Source organism: Xyrauchen texanus, chromosome 29, assembly GCF_025860055.1.
Source record: "Xyrauchen texanus isolate HMW12.3.18 chromosome 29, RBS_HiC_50CHRs, whole genome shotgun sequence".
Classification (NCBI taxonomy): Eukaryota; Metazoa; Chordata; class Actinopteri; order Cypriniformes; family Catostomidae; genus Xyrauchen; species Xyrauchen texanus.
In genome coordinates, this window is record NC_068304.1 from 7,255,774 (window position 1) to 7,270,494 (window position 14,721).

At 39.4% G+C, this 14,721-nt stretch overlaps 1 long non-coding RNA gene across 1 annotated transcript; it reads left to right on the plus strand.

Moving 5' to 3' along the window:
• Positions 1-13,102: 13,102 nt before the first annotated feature.
• LOC127622867 (uncharacterized) lies at positions 13,103-14,419 on the plus strand. The gene is made up of 3 exons (XR_007968018.1): positions 13,103-13,333; positions 13,789-13,882; positions 14,362-14,419. It is a non-coding gene; the product is annotated as an uncharacterized LOC127622867 (long non-coding RNA).
• Positions 14,420-14,721: the final 302 nt, after the last annotated feature.

Below are 14,721 nucleotides of genomic sequence, written 5' to 3' on the forward strand. Positions count from 1 at the left end.
ATGATTACGGTATCCATGTTGTCATGAATGAAGGGCTAATGTTAATTGTTGGTAACTCTTACGTTTGTTAGCCTATTTGCTATGATGCTTGCTATGCTTATACAACAATAATTCGGTTTTAAGTCAACAAACCATAATATTGTGCTTTGCAACCAAACTGTTACAAGTTCAGTTATTATTTATTTCCATCAGTTGGGTTACGTTAGGCCCTGTAATTAGCCAACGGAATTTTCTTTAAATCTGTAGGTAGTTTCAAAGAGACGACATTTGCTATTTATTTACTACTTATTTGCTACATGACACATGCCATGAATATGAAGGAGGTTTTTATGCATGTTTATGACAACTGTCATTAAGTGTCACTCGCTCAATTCTGACATTTTTAATGCAAATGTAGCGAATCAGCTCTATGAAATATTAATAATCAATCATAACATGTTATAATCGATTATGAATATTTGGATCAGTTGATCGGGTTAACTTGATGTAGCTACATTAACATTACAAACAAATACTCGGTTCATCCTGTGAACACTCAATATTGGTTATTAATTAATTAATTAATAGAAATGTACATTTCCGGGGCATGGGAAATGTCTTTCTTACTAAGTATTAAGAGCAAGTAGTCAAAATCTATGATTAGTGACTTTAGATATGAGCTTGAGACACAGACAACTTTACATGTGACATGAACAAGACTTTATTAACTAGACTAAACATTTAAACTACTCTAACATACATATACATACATTCATACAGTTTACCAAGGGAAAGAGGGTTGAAGCAGAATACAGGAAGGCAAGAAGTTATAGCATTGTTTGAAATTCAGCAGATCAACAGCCTGAGCAAACCATCATATTAGTTCTGACACGCCCTTTTTAGAAAGGGGTTAAGGATACTTAATGTATCAAATAATGAGACTAAGTTTGATACTTGCATGTCCCATTTGAATTAAACTGTCCTGATGCAATTTGTTGATGGCTTGAGTTGATCTTTGATGATGTTGTCTTGATGAGAGAGAGAACCAGTGGGAGTCAGAGACAAGGCCGTAGCCTGGCGCACGCTTGGGAGTCCTTGGGGCCTTCTAGTTTGGCATCATTCAGCGAGAGAGTGAGAGAGCACAAGGCTCAGAGGACCAGAAAACAAGAGAGGCAGGAAGCAAGAGAGGCTAAGAGAGAGCTAAGAGAGGGCTAAGAGAGAGGGGCTAAGAGCGCAGCAATTTTATACCCTTAGAAAACATGTCCCACCTCTCATTGGCTCGACCAATAAGAAGGGTTTGAGTTCTAGGTGGGAATTTGGTTTATTGCTCTTTGTTGTAAAATTGCCCATTGCATGTGCAAGAAAGAAAATAGGAAATATACTTGTAATACTAATATGTTGTTGTTATCGACATATCATGTACACAGTCATTTCAATCTTCAAAATACCAAGTTATAGAGACCAAATATGCCACACATATGATTTTGGTTAACCATAGTATGCAAAGTCTGAAACATTAACCCATTAGAGTTTGCAAGAAACATAGATCAAGCAACATTTAAGGAAATTGTGAGATGGCACATTAGATACATGTCAATATTTTTATCACATGGATTATATATATATAGCATATATAGGATTAAAAGGTGTCATTTCTCCTTCTCAGTAAGAAAGCAGTGAGCTTCAGCAGTCTGAGCATTCCTTTGGGGGGTCGTAAAAGTCCCCTTTCTTTGGGCAGGAGAATGATTCCTTTGTTCCGTCACGGCTCATTTGCATGTTTCTTATGACCGGGTCTGGCTTTGGTTTGAATAACTCAAAAGATGGTAATACCTAGCAGAACACCATTCTAAGGTAATCTTATATTTATATTCAACTAGGACAAATCGTAAGGTTTAATTTGATACCAAGAAACGTGTGTTTAGTACACTTAAAAAGGGAATATACACTGAGGCTATTAAATATGAGGCCTCAGAGTTTAAAACACACAACGAAACAGTTCTAACGAGTTTGATATACCTCAGAAATACACAACATACAGGGATTACACGTATTTCATTAGCAATATGCAGTTCTGTGTTTAACTGAAAAACACACACACACACACACATTGTTACGTTCAAAGTTTCCCCCTTCCTGTCCACACGATAAGCACGTGGTGAGCATGCGGATGTCACATGCGGTTCTCTGTCAATAGTTCATTGTCTCTTTGTCAATACATTTATTGTGCTTGTGGAGACTGGTTGGCGCTATTTCAGTAATTAGGGGAGTTTTTAACAGTAAGTTCTTGTTTGTTCAGTGAATCTGTTAAGGCCACTGATCCTCCGCCATACCTTACAGTCCCCTTTTTCAGCCAGGTGGTGTCCCTGTTGGAGACATCATCGGACGACAATCATCACAATTGCGGATGGCAGGTGAATCATGAGGGTTTTGTAGCAGGTGGTTGTTCCACGGTGGGTGATGTAGACAGTAGCCACATCCAGGTCTCTGCAGCAGGTGCAGAGGCAGCAGGTGCAGAGGCAGCAGGTGCCTTGACAGTGTGTCACCTGTCATTATGAAGTCAGTTTGTTTGAGGCAGGTGCTTGTTTGTGGCTGCAGGGAGTGGTTATGGGCATTGTGTAGTGTGGAGAGAGTTTCAGACTGACCTAGTACTGGTAGCAAAAGGGCAGCAGGTGGCCGTTCAGCCCTTGGTTCGGCACCCAGTCACCAGGTGTCTGAAGTCTGCAGTGTTACTCTGCTCTGGCAGCAGTGCTGACTTGAGCTTGCCTGAGTGGTGTTGGGCAAGAGTCAGAGGTTTGTTCTTCCCAGTACTCCTCAGGGGAGTTCTGTTCCAGGAGCTCTTTTGCTAGTGCTAGCAGCTCTTGTAACTCAGAAACAGGCATTTCTAGCTGTCTTTGTGCAGCCTCTGTTTGGCACCTGTTTGAAAGGTGTACAGGAGGATGTTGTTGTAGACTGCTGTGGGACGTCCTGTGGTGTTTGCTGGGTGAGGATGTTCTTTTCCATGGCTTCTCCCAGCGGTTGGCCTTGTGTTTGTTAAAGGCCTTCTGTGTCAGGTCACGCAGTTGTTGGATAGGCATTGTGTGGGGGCAGGCCATAATGCCTAAATGGTGACTTACCATAGGATGGAGGTTTCGGAGGAAAAGGCTCTTGAAGCTGGCGTCCTCCTCCATCCCAGGTATGTTGCGAGCTCCGAAGTAAGCTCGTCTGAGTCTGTGGTAGTAAACATAGGGAGTTTCATGCCGACCCTGTTTGGTGTCTAGGGCAGCGATCAGTCCGTTTTTAGACTCTGAGAATTCCCTTATGATGGCTTGTTTCAGCTGCTGGTAGTTAGACTGGATGTTTTCTGGCTGTCGAGCCAGAAAGCGTCGCAACTCTGGGCTGGACGTGATCCAGATCAGATGGAGTCTATCTTGATGGTTCACACTCATCAAAGACTGCAGGTGAAAGTCAATGTCTCGCAGGTAAGCGTGGACGTCGTGGTCTCCTGCAAGCTCTGGTGTAAATGCAGGGATATGTCTGGCCATTCGGTTGAGGTCTTTGAGTGTCGCTACACGTGTCGTTTCAAGATTCGTCTGAATCAATCCTTTTCCTTCCGCGGCTGCAGAAACTTTAAGGAAACTGTCCGATGACGTGTTAAGCATAGGAGTTTGTCTCTTGTAACTCTGTGCTTGGCTGGGGGAGGTTTTTCTGCTGATTGCGAGTGGGGGAGTGAGATGTCTCTCCTGCTGTGGTTCCTTTTGCAGCAGGTAAGAGTGTCTCAGTTCTCGTTGGACCATGTCAAGTTCATCTTTGGTGTTGTCCAGCTGCTGAGTCAGCACTTTAACTCCAGCTCTGGACACATTCAGTTGACCTTCACAGGCCATGATTCTGGCATCTTTGTCCAAGAGTTCAGAATTTGCTGTTTTTAACAGTGAATCTTTGTGAAAGAGTACCTTTTCCAGGTGCTCTCTGGCTGTCTTTTCCAGCTGCTCTTGTTGTTTAGCAGCTGTCAGAGCCGTTTGAAGTCTGTGGATTACCTCCTGTGACTCCCTTCTGCCAGGGTCCTTGTGTCTGTCCTGAGCCTCCATCTCTAGCTGGTCTATGCGGTTTTTAGCATGTGTCAGCTCCGTTTGGGACTCAGTGATCTGGCGTTGGAGGTTGTTTACCTCCTGTTTCAAACCTGTGAGGTTGTGGGCCAGGACGATAACCTCAGTCAGATATTTGTGCTCATACCTCTGGTTTGAGTCGTCTGTCATTAGTTCTTTTCCCTCGTTTTCCAGTTGCTTTTTGTTGTGTTGCTGAAGGTCGTCAGCAGCCATGGATAAAAGGGTGTTCCTCAAAACACCTAGCCAGTCCTTTTGGCCTGCCATCTGGGCAGTTAGGCTAAGCATCTGCAACATTTTGGCACACTTCTGGTGAGAGTAAGGGCAAGAGACTAATGCAAGATCAAACAGAATTTGGAGCTAAAGGCAAAGTGAGACAGCAAGGTGTATAATGTACAGCTAGGTTTTGCTAGGTGTGGTTAACAATTGAAATGTGTTCCTGATTATTACTATCTTAGCTGCAAACAGCAGGGTGCTCAGATTTGTGTGGATTTGAGTGGCTTTGCTAAAAGAGAGCGTAAGCCTAGATTTAATAAATGACTTAAGATGTTTCTTTGGGTCAAATTATTTATCAGCACTTACTGATAGCATACAACAGGCTTGATCTTTGAACACATGAAGAAGAGAAAGAAAGAGGAAGAAAAGAGCTTTCCTATTAGATTGTGTCTATTAGTGGTGCTCAAAATTATGCGGTAGAAATCGTCTAGATTACTAGTGTAGCTGGCTCATAAAATTTAAGCAACTTGTTGCAAATAAACACAAAATCGAGAAGAAAAGTATGTCTAGTTACTTTTGCAGTTTTATGGGGAAATAAACTACACTAGACCAAGAGGGTTAAATGGGAAAATGAATAGCTGACTTCTATTATTAGTAAAAATAATAAAAAGACTTGAAGAAGTGATTAAATTAGCAGAATAACCTTGTATTGGGAATAATCAATAGCACTTATGATCAACAATTAGATTTGCTTTGGGCATCATTCTATAGTTGGTCACAGCTGTTACGTGTTCAAGACCACACAATGTGTTTGTCCCTCTATAAAGTTTAGTCAACGTGCCATTGAAAGTTCCCAATAACTATAAAAATTATTCTCTATCTAAACAGTTTACATGTAATTAAGTTTTAGATTTAATTAACAAAGTAACTGCAAATTTAGCTGAACAGCGTTCAGTATGGGATGCACCTGAAAGGTGCAGGTGAAGTTAGATGAGAAGAATTAAAGTTAAGGAAAGAGAAAGTGAGAATTCAGAAACCAGAAATGGGGTTAAAGGAAAATGGTTTAGATCACTTCACTCTGCATGCACACAAGCTGTAGATAAAGGCTTCATGTAAATTATGCTAGCAGCTAACTGTTGAAGCTATTAGTTAGCTTAGCCTAAGCTAAGGGGCTGCTAAGTTGGGTTAGCTTAGCCACCTAGGCTGGTTTGTTTACAAAATGGCATCGGAAGGAAACACATGTGCTATCTGGAGTGAGCACTTCCTGTGACAAGTCGTTGTCATGGGAACCCATGCACTTCAGAGTTTCAGTGAGTGAAACACAGTTTTGAGCACCAGGAAGCTAAGCCTTTTAGATGCACAGATAAAGTTTAGATGAAGGACATCAATCTAACTATAATTTGTAAGGCCTTTATACTGTGAAAAGGGGAGCATCGCCCAAATCTACATTTATATAACACTGTACTGAGATTTCTTCATCAGAAACAGGTTAAGCAATCAATTCTGGTACAGTTTACATGCCGCTGAGCTGAGATTCCTTCATCAAAACAGACTTACACTTTAATACTGAAATTAGGGTTTCTCCGCTAAAATCATATTACTCGTACACTGATACCTTTTGAAAATATGCTTAAATGTGTTAAGACTCTTTCAATTACAGTAGAGATGTCAATTCAAGCCATCACTTTATCCGCATCCAAACAAGCCAGCAACTAGTGAAGCAAATGCCGTTTCGCATGTCATGTCCTATTCTGACCGGAATTATTCAATGCACACTTTTAGGTTGACAGTGGTTCAAGCTCATAACCTTTGTTTAATCATGCCCGCATTCTCCACCATTATGTAGCGAATCAGCTCTATGAAATATTAATAATCAATCATAACATGTTATAATCGATTATGAATATTTGGATCAGTTAATCGGGTTAACTTGATGTAGCTACATTAACATTACAACCAAATACTCGGTTCATCCCGTGAACACTCAATATTGGTTATTAATTAATTAATTAATTAATAGAAATGTACATTTCCGGGGCATGGGAAATGTCTTTCTTACTAAGTATTAAGAGCAAGTAGTCAAAATCTATGATTAGTGACTTTAGATATGAGCTTGAGACACAGACAACTTTACATGTGACATGAACAAGACTTTATTAACTAGACTAAACATTTAAACTACTCTAACATACATATACATACATTCATACAGTTTACCAAGGGAAAGAGGGTTGAAGCAGAATACAGGAAGGCAAGAAGTTATAGCATTGTTTGAAATTCAGCAGATCAACAGCCTGAGCAAACCATCATATTAGTTCTGACACGCCCTTTTTAGAAAGGGGTTAAGGATACTTAATGTATCAAATAATGAGACTAAGTTTGATACTTGCATGTCCCATTTGAATTAAACTGTCCTGATGCAATTTGTTGATGGCTTGAGTTGATCTTTGATGATGTTGTCTTGATGAGAGAGAGAACCAGTGGGAGTCAGAGACAAGGCCGTAGCCTGGCGCACGCTTGGGAGTCCTTGGGGCCTTCTAGTTTGGCATCATTCAGCGAGAGAGTGAGAGAGCACAAGGCTCAGAGGACCAGAAAACAAGAGAGGCAGGAAGCAAGAGAGGCTAAGAGAGAGCTAAGAGAGGGCTAAGAGAGAGAGGGCTAAGAGCGCAGCAATTTTATACCCTTAGAAAACATGTCCCACCTCTCATTGGCTCGACCAATAAGAAGGGTTTGAGTTCTAGGCGGGAATTTGGTTTATTGCTCTTTGTTGTAAAATTGCCCATTGCATGTGCAAGAAAGAAAATAGGAAATATACTTGTAATACTAATATGTTGTTGTTATCGACATATCATGTACACAGTCATTTCAATCTTCAAAATACCAAGTTATAGAGACCAAATATGCCACACATATGATTTTGGTTAACTATAGTATGCAAAGTCTGAAACATTAACCCATTAGAGTTTGCAAGAAACATAGATCAAGCAACATTTAAGGAAATTGTGAGATGGCACATTAGATACATGTCAATATTTTTATCACATGGATTATATATATATAGCATATATAGGATTAAAAGGTGTCATTTCTCCTTCTCAGTAAGAAAGCAGTGAGCTTCAGCAGTCTGAGCATTCCTTTGGGGGTCGTAAAAGTCCCCTTTCTTTGGGCAGGAGAATGATTCCTTTGTTCCGTCACGGCTCATTTGCATGTTTCTTATGACCGGGTCTGGCTTTGGTTTGAATAACTCAAAGATGGTAATACCTAGCAGAACACCATTCTAAGGTAATCTTATATTTATATTCAACTAGGACAAATCGTAAGGTTTAATTTGATACCAAGAAACGTGTGTTTAGTACACTTAAAAGGGAATATACACTGAGGCTATTAAATATGAGGCCTCAGAGTTTAAAACACACAACGAAACAGTTCTAACGAGTTTGATATACCTCAGAAATACACAACATACAGGGATTACACGTATTTCATTAGCAATATGCAGTTCTGTGTTTAACTGAAAAACACACACACACACATTGTTACGTTCAAAGTTTCCCCTTCCTGTCCACACGATAAGCACGTGGTGAGCATGCGGATGTCACATGCGGTTCTCTGTCAATAGTTCATTGTCTCTTTGTCAATACATTTATTGTGCTTGTGGAGACTGGTTGGCGCTATTTCAGTAATTGGGGAGTTTTTAACAGTAAGTTCTTGTTTGTTCGTGAATCTGTTAAGGCCACTGATCCTCCGCCATACCTTACACAAATATGACATTATTTGTTTGAGATGCCTTTGTTGACAACGTTGACATTACCAAGACATCATAACCTGTCATAAATATGTCATAAAAAACATGACATAGCAGATGAATTATTAAACTTAAGAAACTACTTGGCTTTACGAGTTAACTTTACATTAAACTGCCATGTTGGTTTTGACATTGGCTGTCATGAAGCCATTATAACTGTGTCATGAATAGTTTTCTGACCACTTTTTTTCCCAGTAGTGCAAATTGAATGTCAGTAAAATGTCATTAAGTGTTAATACTCTGTCAAGTTGTTTTATAACAGTGTCATGTATACTTTTCTTGACCTCAAGTGGTACAATGTCATTTTAATGACAAATTCAATGTGTACCACTGTAGTTGAGGTCAAGAAAAATATTGATGACACAGTTATAATGGCTTCATGACAGCCAATGTCAAAACCAACCACATGACAGTTTAATGTAAAGTTAATCCATAAAGCTAAGTGGTTTCTTAAGTTTGATAATTCATCTGCATGTTTATGACATATTTATGACAATTTATGTTGTCTTGGGAATGTCAAGAAGTTGTCATGTTTATGTCTCTCTTATTATGTTTGGGGTCAATTTGACTGTCTGTTTTAGCTGTTATAAACATCATCATATGGTCTTTTAATTTCAATTTCAATTGCAATTCAGGGGCACTTCTAAAATATTTTGGAACCTCTGCCACTGGTCAGGATGAGCCACCCACCTCCCCCGCTACACAGGCCTCTTCTGGAATGGTCTCGACTCTTCAGGATGAGCTACCATCTATGTCCTCAGCTACACATATGTCTTCACAAATTTCTCCACAAATATCTGATATTGAGGATGATGTTAACTTTGCCTCTACTTCTCTCCAGCATGAGCCTTCAGGTTAATTTTGTGTGTGTATGTGTGTGTGTGTGTGTGTGTGTGTGTGTGTGTGTGTGTGTGTGTGTGTGTGTGTGTGTGTGTGTGTGTGTGTGTGTGTGTGTGTGTGTGTGTGTGTGTGTGTGAGCGTGTATTTATCACTTTGTGGGGACCAAATGTCCCCATAAGGATAGTAAAACCTGAAATTTTTGACCTTGTGGGGACATTTTGTCGGTCCCCATGAGGAAAACAGCTTATAAATCATACTAAATTATGTTTTTTGAAAATGTAAAAATGCAGAAAGTTTTCTGTGAGGGTTAGGTTTAGGGGTAGGGTTAGGTTTAGGGGATAGAATATAAAGTTTGTACAGTATAAAAACCATTATGTCTATGGAAAGTCCCCATAAAACATGGAAACACAACAAGTGTGTGTGTGTGTGTGTGTGTGGAGGGGGTATGCCTAGGCTACAAGACAACTGAACAACTGCAATTTAATGTAATTTTAATATTTCTGATCATTTCTGAGTAGGCCTATGTGTTATGTTCCACTGCTATGTGCTTTGAGTAATGTGCCAAAATGCTGTCTGATAGAAATGCCTGGAGCTGAACCCCCACTAAGCCCCACTGCTGAGGATGAGCCTCTGTCAACCGACCCTGCTAACTGGCCCTCACATCTGACTGACAGGATTCGGATTGATCTGGTTCGCAGAGGACCATGTAAGGTGCCACCTGGCTTTGTTTTCCGTAGGAATGAGAGTGATGGGAGAAGTTGCCACCACCAATATTTTAGGAAGACATTAGTAAGTGGTGAAAAGATGGCAAGAAGTTGGCTGATTTATTCAGTGAAGAACAACAGCCTCTTTTGCAAAGTTTTTTTCTGTAATTCTGGACTGCACCCCAGATATAAGTCACACAGAACAGTTGTCAGTGGTCATTAGAGTGGTGTCACTGATGGAGAAGCCCCATATCAGGGAACATTTTATGGGATTTTTGGAGGCAGAGGAGTCCACAGGCCAGCACTTGGAATCCATGATCCTGATCCTTGAGGAGTTGGGAATTCCTTTTGAAGACTGCAGAGGACAGTCATATGATAAATAATAAGGTAGTTCAAGCCAGGCTCTTAGAAAAGAATCCCCGAGCTCTGTTTGTGCCATGTGGAGCACATACATTGAATTTAGTTGTGTGTGATGCTGCTAAGGGATCTGTTGATGCTATAAGTTACTTTGGTGTCCTGCAAAAGCTCTACACATTATTTTCAGCCTCCACCCAAAGATGGGCCATACTGAAGAACCATGTGAGCATCACCTTAAAGATGTGGGCAGAAACAAGGTGGGAGAGCAAGGTCAATAGCGTCGAGCCCATGAGGTACCAGGGAGCTGCCGTGAGAGAGGCTTTAATTGAGGTGAAAGACCACACCAAAGACCCTGTTATAAAGGCTGAGGCCCAGTCTTTGTCTGAGGAGGTGGGGTCATACCGCTTCAGCATCTGCACGGTTGTTTGGTATGACATGCTATCTGCAATACAGCATGCCAGCAAACTCATGCACTCTCCTAGTGGATGTGGACCTAGCTGTGAGTCTTTTGAAGAAGACTGAGCGAGATCTCCAGAGCTACAGGGCAAGTGGCTTTGTGACTGCACAGATGGCGGCCAAAGACATTTGTGAAGAGATGAATGTGGAGGCTGTTTTAAAACAAAAAAGGCTGAGGTCCACAAAGCAGCATCTTCTCATATGAATCACATGATGAGCCTTTCAGTGATGCACTTAGGAAGTTGGAGGTTGGATTCTTCAACGATGTCATTGATGCAGCCACGTCAGCCATCAAGGAGAGATTTTACACATTGGAAAATGTGGGAAAGAAAATCAGGGTTTGGACAAATTTTCCAAGTCTTGCAGGTGAGGAGCTGGCAGAGCAATGCGAGGCACTAGGCAGCACACTGCACTTTAAGGGGCACTCTGATGTGGACAGTAGTGAGCTTGTGCAGGAAATTAAGAACTTCCCTGAACTGCCATCAAAGACCATGAGCCTCCATGAGCTTATCACTTTTATGCATGATAAGGATCTATCGGAGATCTACCCCAATTTTTGGACTGCTATCAGGATTGCACTTACTCTGCCAGTCACTGTGGCTCAAGCAGAGAGGAGCTTTTCAAAACTAAAGTTGATCAAGTCATACCTGAGATCAACCATGTCCCAGGAACGGCTCACTGGCCTTGCCGTCATCAGTATCAATCACTCAATAGGGGAGCAGATTTCATACGATGACATCATTGATGATTTTGCAACAAGGAAAGCCAGAAAAGTCAGGTTTTAGTTTTAGTTTGTGTTTTCTGTTCTTAGTGCAATAGTGTAATATTTAGATTGTCTTTAGTGTGTTTTCACATTTGTGTGTAATATATAATATATATATATTCTATTCTATATTTTATTTGTATATTATTCTTAATGTGTTATATTATTGTTGCTCTCTGCACTTGTTACATTTTTTATATATTTGATTGTATATATGTTTGGCACATTTATGTATATAGTGTATATTTAAGTTCTGATAACTGTCATAGTTTGCCAAAAGACAATGAACACAATTCTGCACAATGTCGGATGTTAGGAAGGATTTGTGCAGAGAAATGTTGTTATAATAAAATATGACTGTTTGTGGATAATTTTGTGCGTGTGTGTGTGTTTTTTTTTTTTGGGGGGGGGGTCAAAGGTGGTCTCGCCCAGGGTGCAATTCAATGTAGAACCGCCACTGGTCATGTGTCCTGATTATTTGTTTCATTAAAGATACTTGTGAATGGGTTCACTCCTCATTCCTGCATTGTCTCAGCCCTGACTGTTTTAATGAATAGTTTATTTGGATTGGGGAGGAAGTTTCAGTTCTAAAAGTTACAGTAAGTTTTATTTAATGAGATAAAGGAACATTTGATTTCCCATGATATAACCCTTTTAGGATTGTATGATTGTAACTTAAATTTAGCCTATATCCTCTTTATTTCTAGAACCAGCCCTGTCATAATCAGTCACATGACATGTGAGAGCCATTGGTATTTGAGATCACTGACGTCAAAGCTATTGTTATGCTTATTGAAGTGGCAAAATTGAATGTATGAATGAGCATGAGTTTGGGCTCAGAATCTTATGGAGAATGGGAATGCTGATTGTTGCTGAAACACTTTAAGTTGGATTTGTTCTTCACACAAAGTGATCACATGCATTGGAAGATCCGGAATGCAGCACACAAATAACATGGATCATTTTGTATGATGATTTTCAAATTTTGTGAGCTACAACTTGGACATTGTGAAACTCAACAAACATGTGCAAATAAGCAATACATAAAAATAGTTTAACATTTACATTTTGCATTGGGTAAAGAAAGCAATGGGATGCTCAGAAATTTGAATAAGGTATCAGAGTGACATTTAACATACGGACCAAGGGCATAATTTCAGTTGTGCAAGCAAAAAGTTGCCCCAGCGAGATTTGGTCATGCGAGTGTGTTGGTAATGCAATAAAAGAAGCTTTGGCTACAGCATTGAGACAAGCTAATAGGAAGATTAGCTGTGTTTTCCGTCTGTGAGCTCAGGTGGGGCAACTCATCGCTGTGTGAAATCCTGAGTGTTATCAGCACAGCCGCACACCTCATGCCTGTTTGTCTCTGCTAATTTGAAGAAGAGAATTCTATTCATCAATCTAATTCCCCCAGAGTAATGTGGTTACCCTGATGGATGGCAAACATCTGCAGCACAATAATCCAACGAGAAAATAAGAAAACTTAATCTGGATGAGTGGTCAGTCTAAATGAGTGTTTGTCCTTTTGTTGTGGTTCTACAGGTCTCTAACCTTTTTAATGAAATCTAAAATGCATTTTTTTTTTTAGGAAAAATAAATTGTTATAGGGTGACAGAGTGTGTGTGTGTGTGTGTAGGCATATGTGGTTTATGAGACCAATTTTCAGGTTTACACACCAGCATTACGAGGCCATTCGGTTTATGAGACCAATTTTGATGGTCTCGTAATTCGGGGAATTTAAATTGTTATAATTATTGAATAATAATAATTTAAAGCATTATTAATAGATGTATGATTACTACATTACTAGTTTTATTAATTCACATTGCTATTTGAATGTGATAAACATCCCCACGCTTTTTATGACCTTTACAAATATGGACCTTTTAAACCATGATGTGTATGTGTGAACTTTGAACAGTGCCCCTGTAGGTGGGAATTGGTATTGCAAGGTACACACATTCGCGCCAAATAACACACATTTCCCCGCTAAATCATACACATTTCCCCGCCATATCGTACAATTGGCCGTAAACGTCGGCTGTTTCGAGAAGATTCGCCGCGTTTGGAGAAGTGATTAACATCGGAGCTGCAACAGTTCTTCAGCATCATGGAATTTACCGAAAACTGAAAAGTAAGCCCTTTTATTTAATATTTTATACATTTAATGAAAAATGTGTCTGATAGCCTCAGTGGAGTTTAAATAGCTTTACGACTTATTTAATTGTTCATTACTCAGTTAAGATTACTCGTAACTAATGAAATACTGTCATGAGTGTGCATACAGTGAGTTATCTTCTAACTTCACCTGCTTGTACACGCTTGTTGATTTATCAGTTTATCATAAACGTGTCAACAAGAATACTTTCAGCTGTCGGTGATGGTTATGGAGCAGGAAGGGGCAAACCAACTATTAGTTAAAAAGCACTCTGTTTAAAGCTCCAAACCATACCCAATTATATGAAACTAGCGATAATATTGTTATTCTGTGTTCTGTGTGTGTTATTTTGGGCCACTGCTAAAGCAATGAGTTATTAATATTATTCTGCATATCTGTGGAGACTGACTTGACATTATATTTTGTACTAGGGGACTAAATCCTCTCAGAGATACAGAACAGCACGTGAAGTTGGACAAAGATTAAGACATACATGGATATATATATATATCAATCACACCAAAGGTAAGATGTTTTTGTAAACCTTTTGTCTCTTAATGCAAGTTGAGCTCTGTTATGTTAGATAAAGAATGCTCCATCAGACATACAGAGTGTTCATATGGAAAACAACAGATTATTTAGGTATTTTATTTTTTGATAACATGTTTATCTTAATGTTTTTGATTAGTTATTTGATTTTTCCTTTGGACTTTTCCAATCTCATTAGAAAATGTACTTTTCTATGTTTTTACGTTGTTTATATTATTTAAGTGGTACAATACAAATGCTAACATTTATGATTTTTTAATTAGTAATCATAAAAAGTAAAAACTGTATAAAATAATAAAAAGTACTATTAGTCAAACAGTTTTGGTTAACAGATTCCCATTGCTTTATGTGTTTTATTGTGTTTTGCATATTAATTTGGCACACAATGTAATTTCAGAGTTTGTTTACTGCTTGTTTACCATTACTGCCATTAACAGTTGTGTTTTTTTTAATAGGGCGAGGTGTATTTGCAAAAGGCTTTATGTTGAAAGGTTCATTCATTCTTGAATCCAGAGGAATGTTGTATAAGGTATCAGACTCATTAAATGAATACACAAACATCTTCATACAGTGAAATGATTACTGGGGCCGGTTGCACCAGCTGTGTGTAACTTCAATCTTAGCCTAGTTGTGGTGTAAATTGGCACTAAGTCACAATTTATGCACTACTAAATATTTGAGCATTGCACCATTAATCTTAGGTATGACGTAACCCTACGTATAAACGAAATATTTACGGCAGACTCTGACCAGGAGTAATGGATGAAATATTTAATGACATCAATGAGCTCATGTTTTGATTGACAGGCATCAGC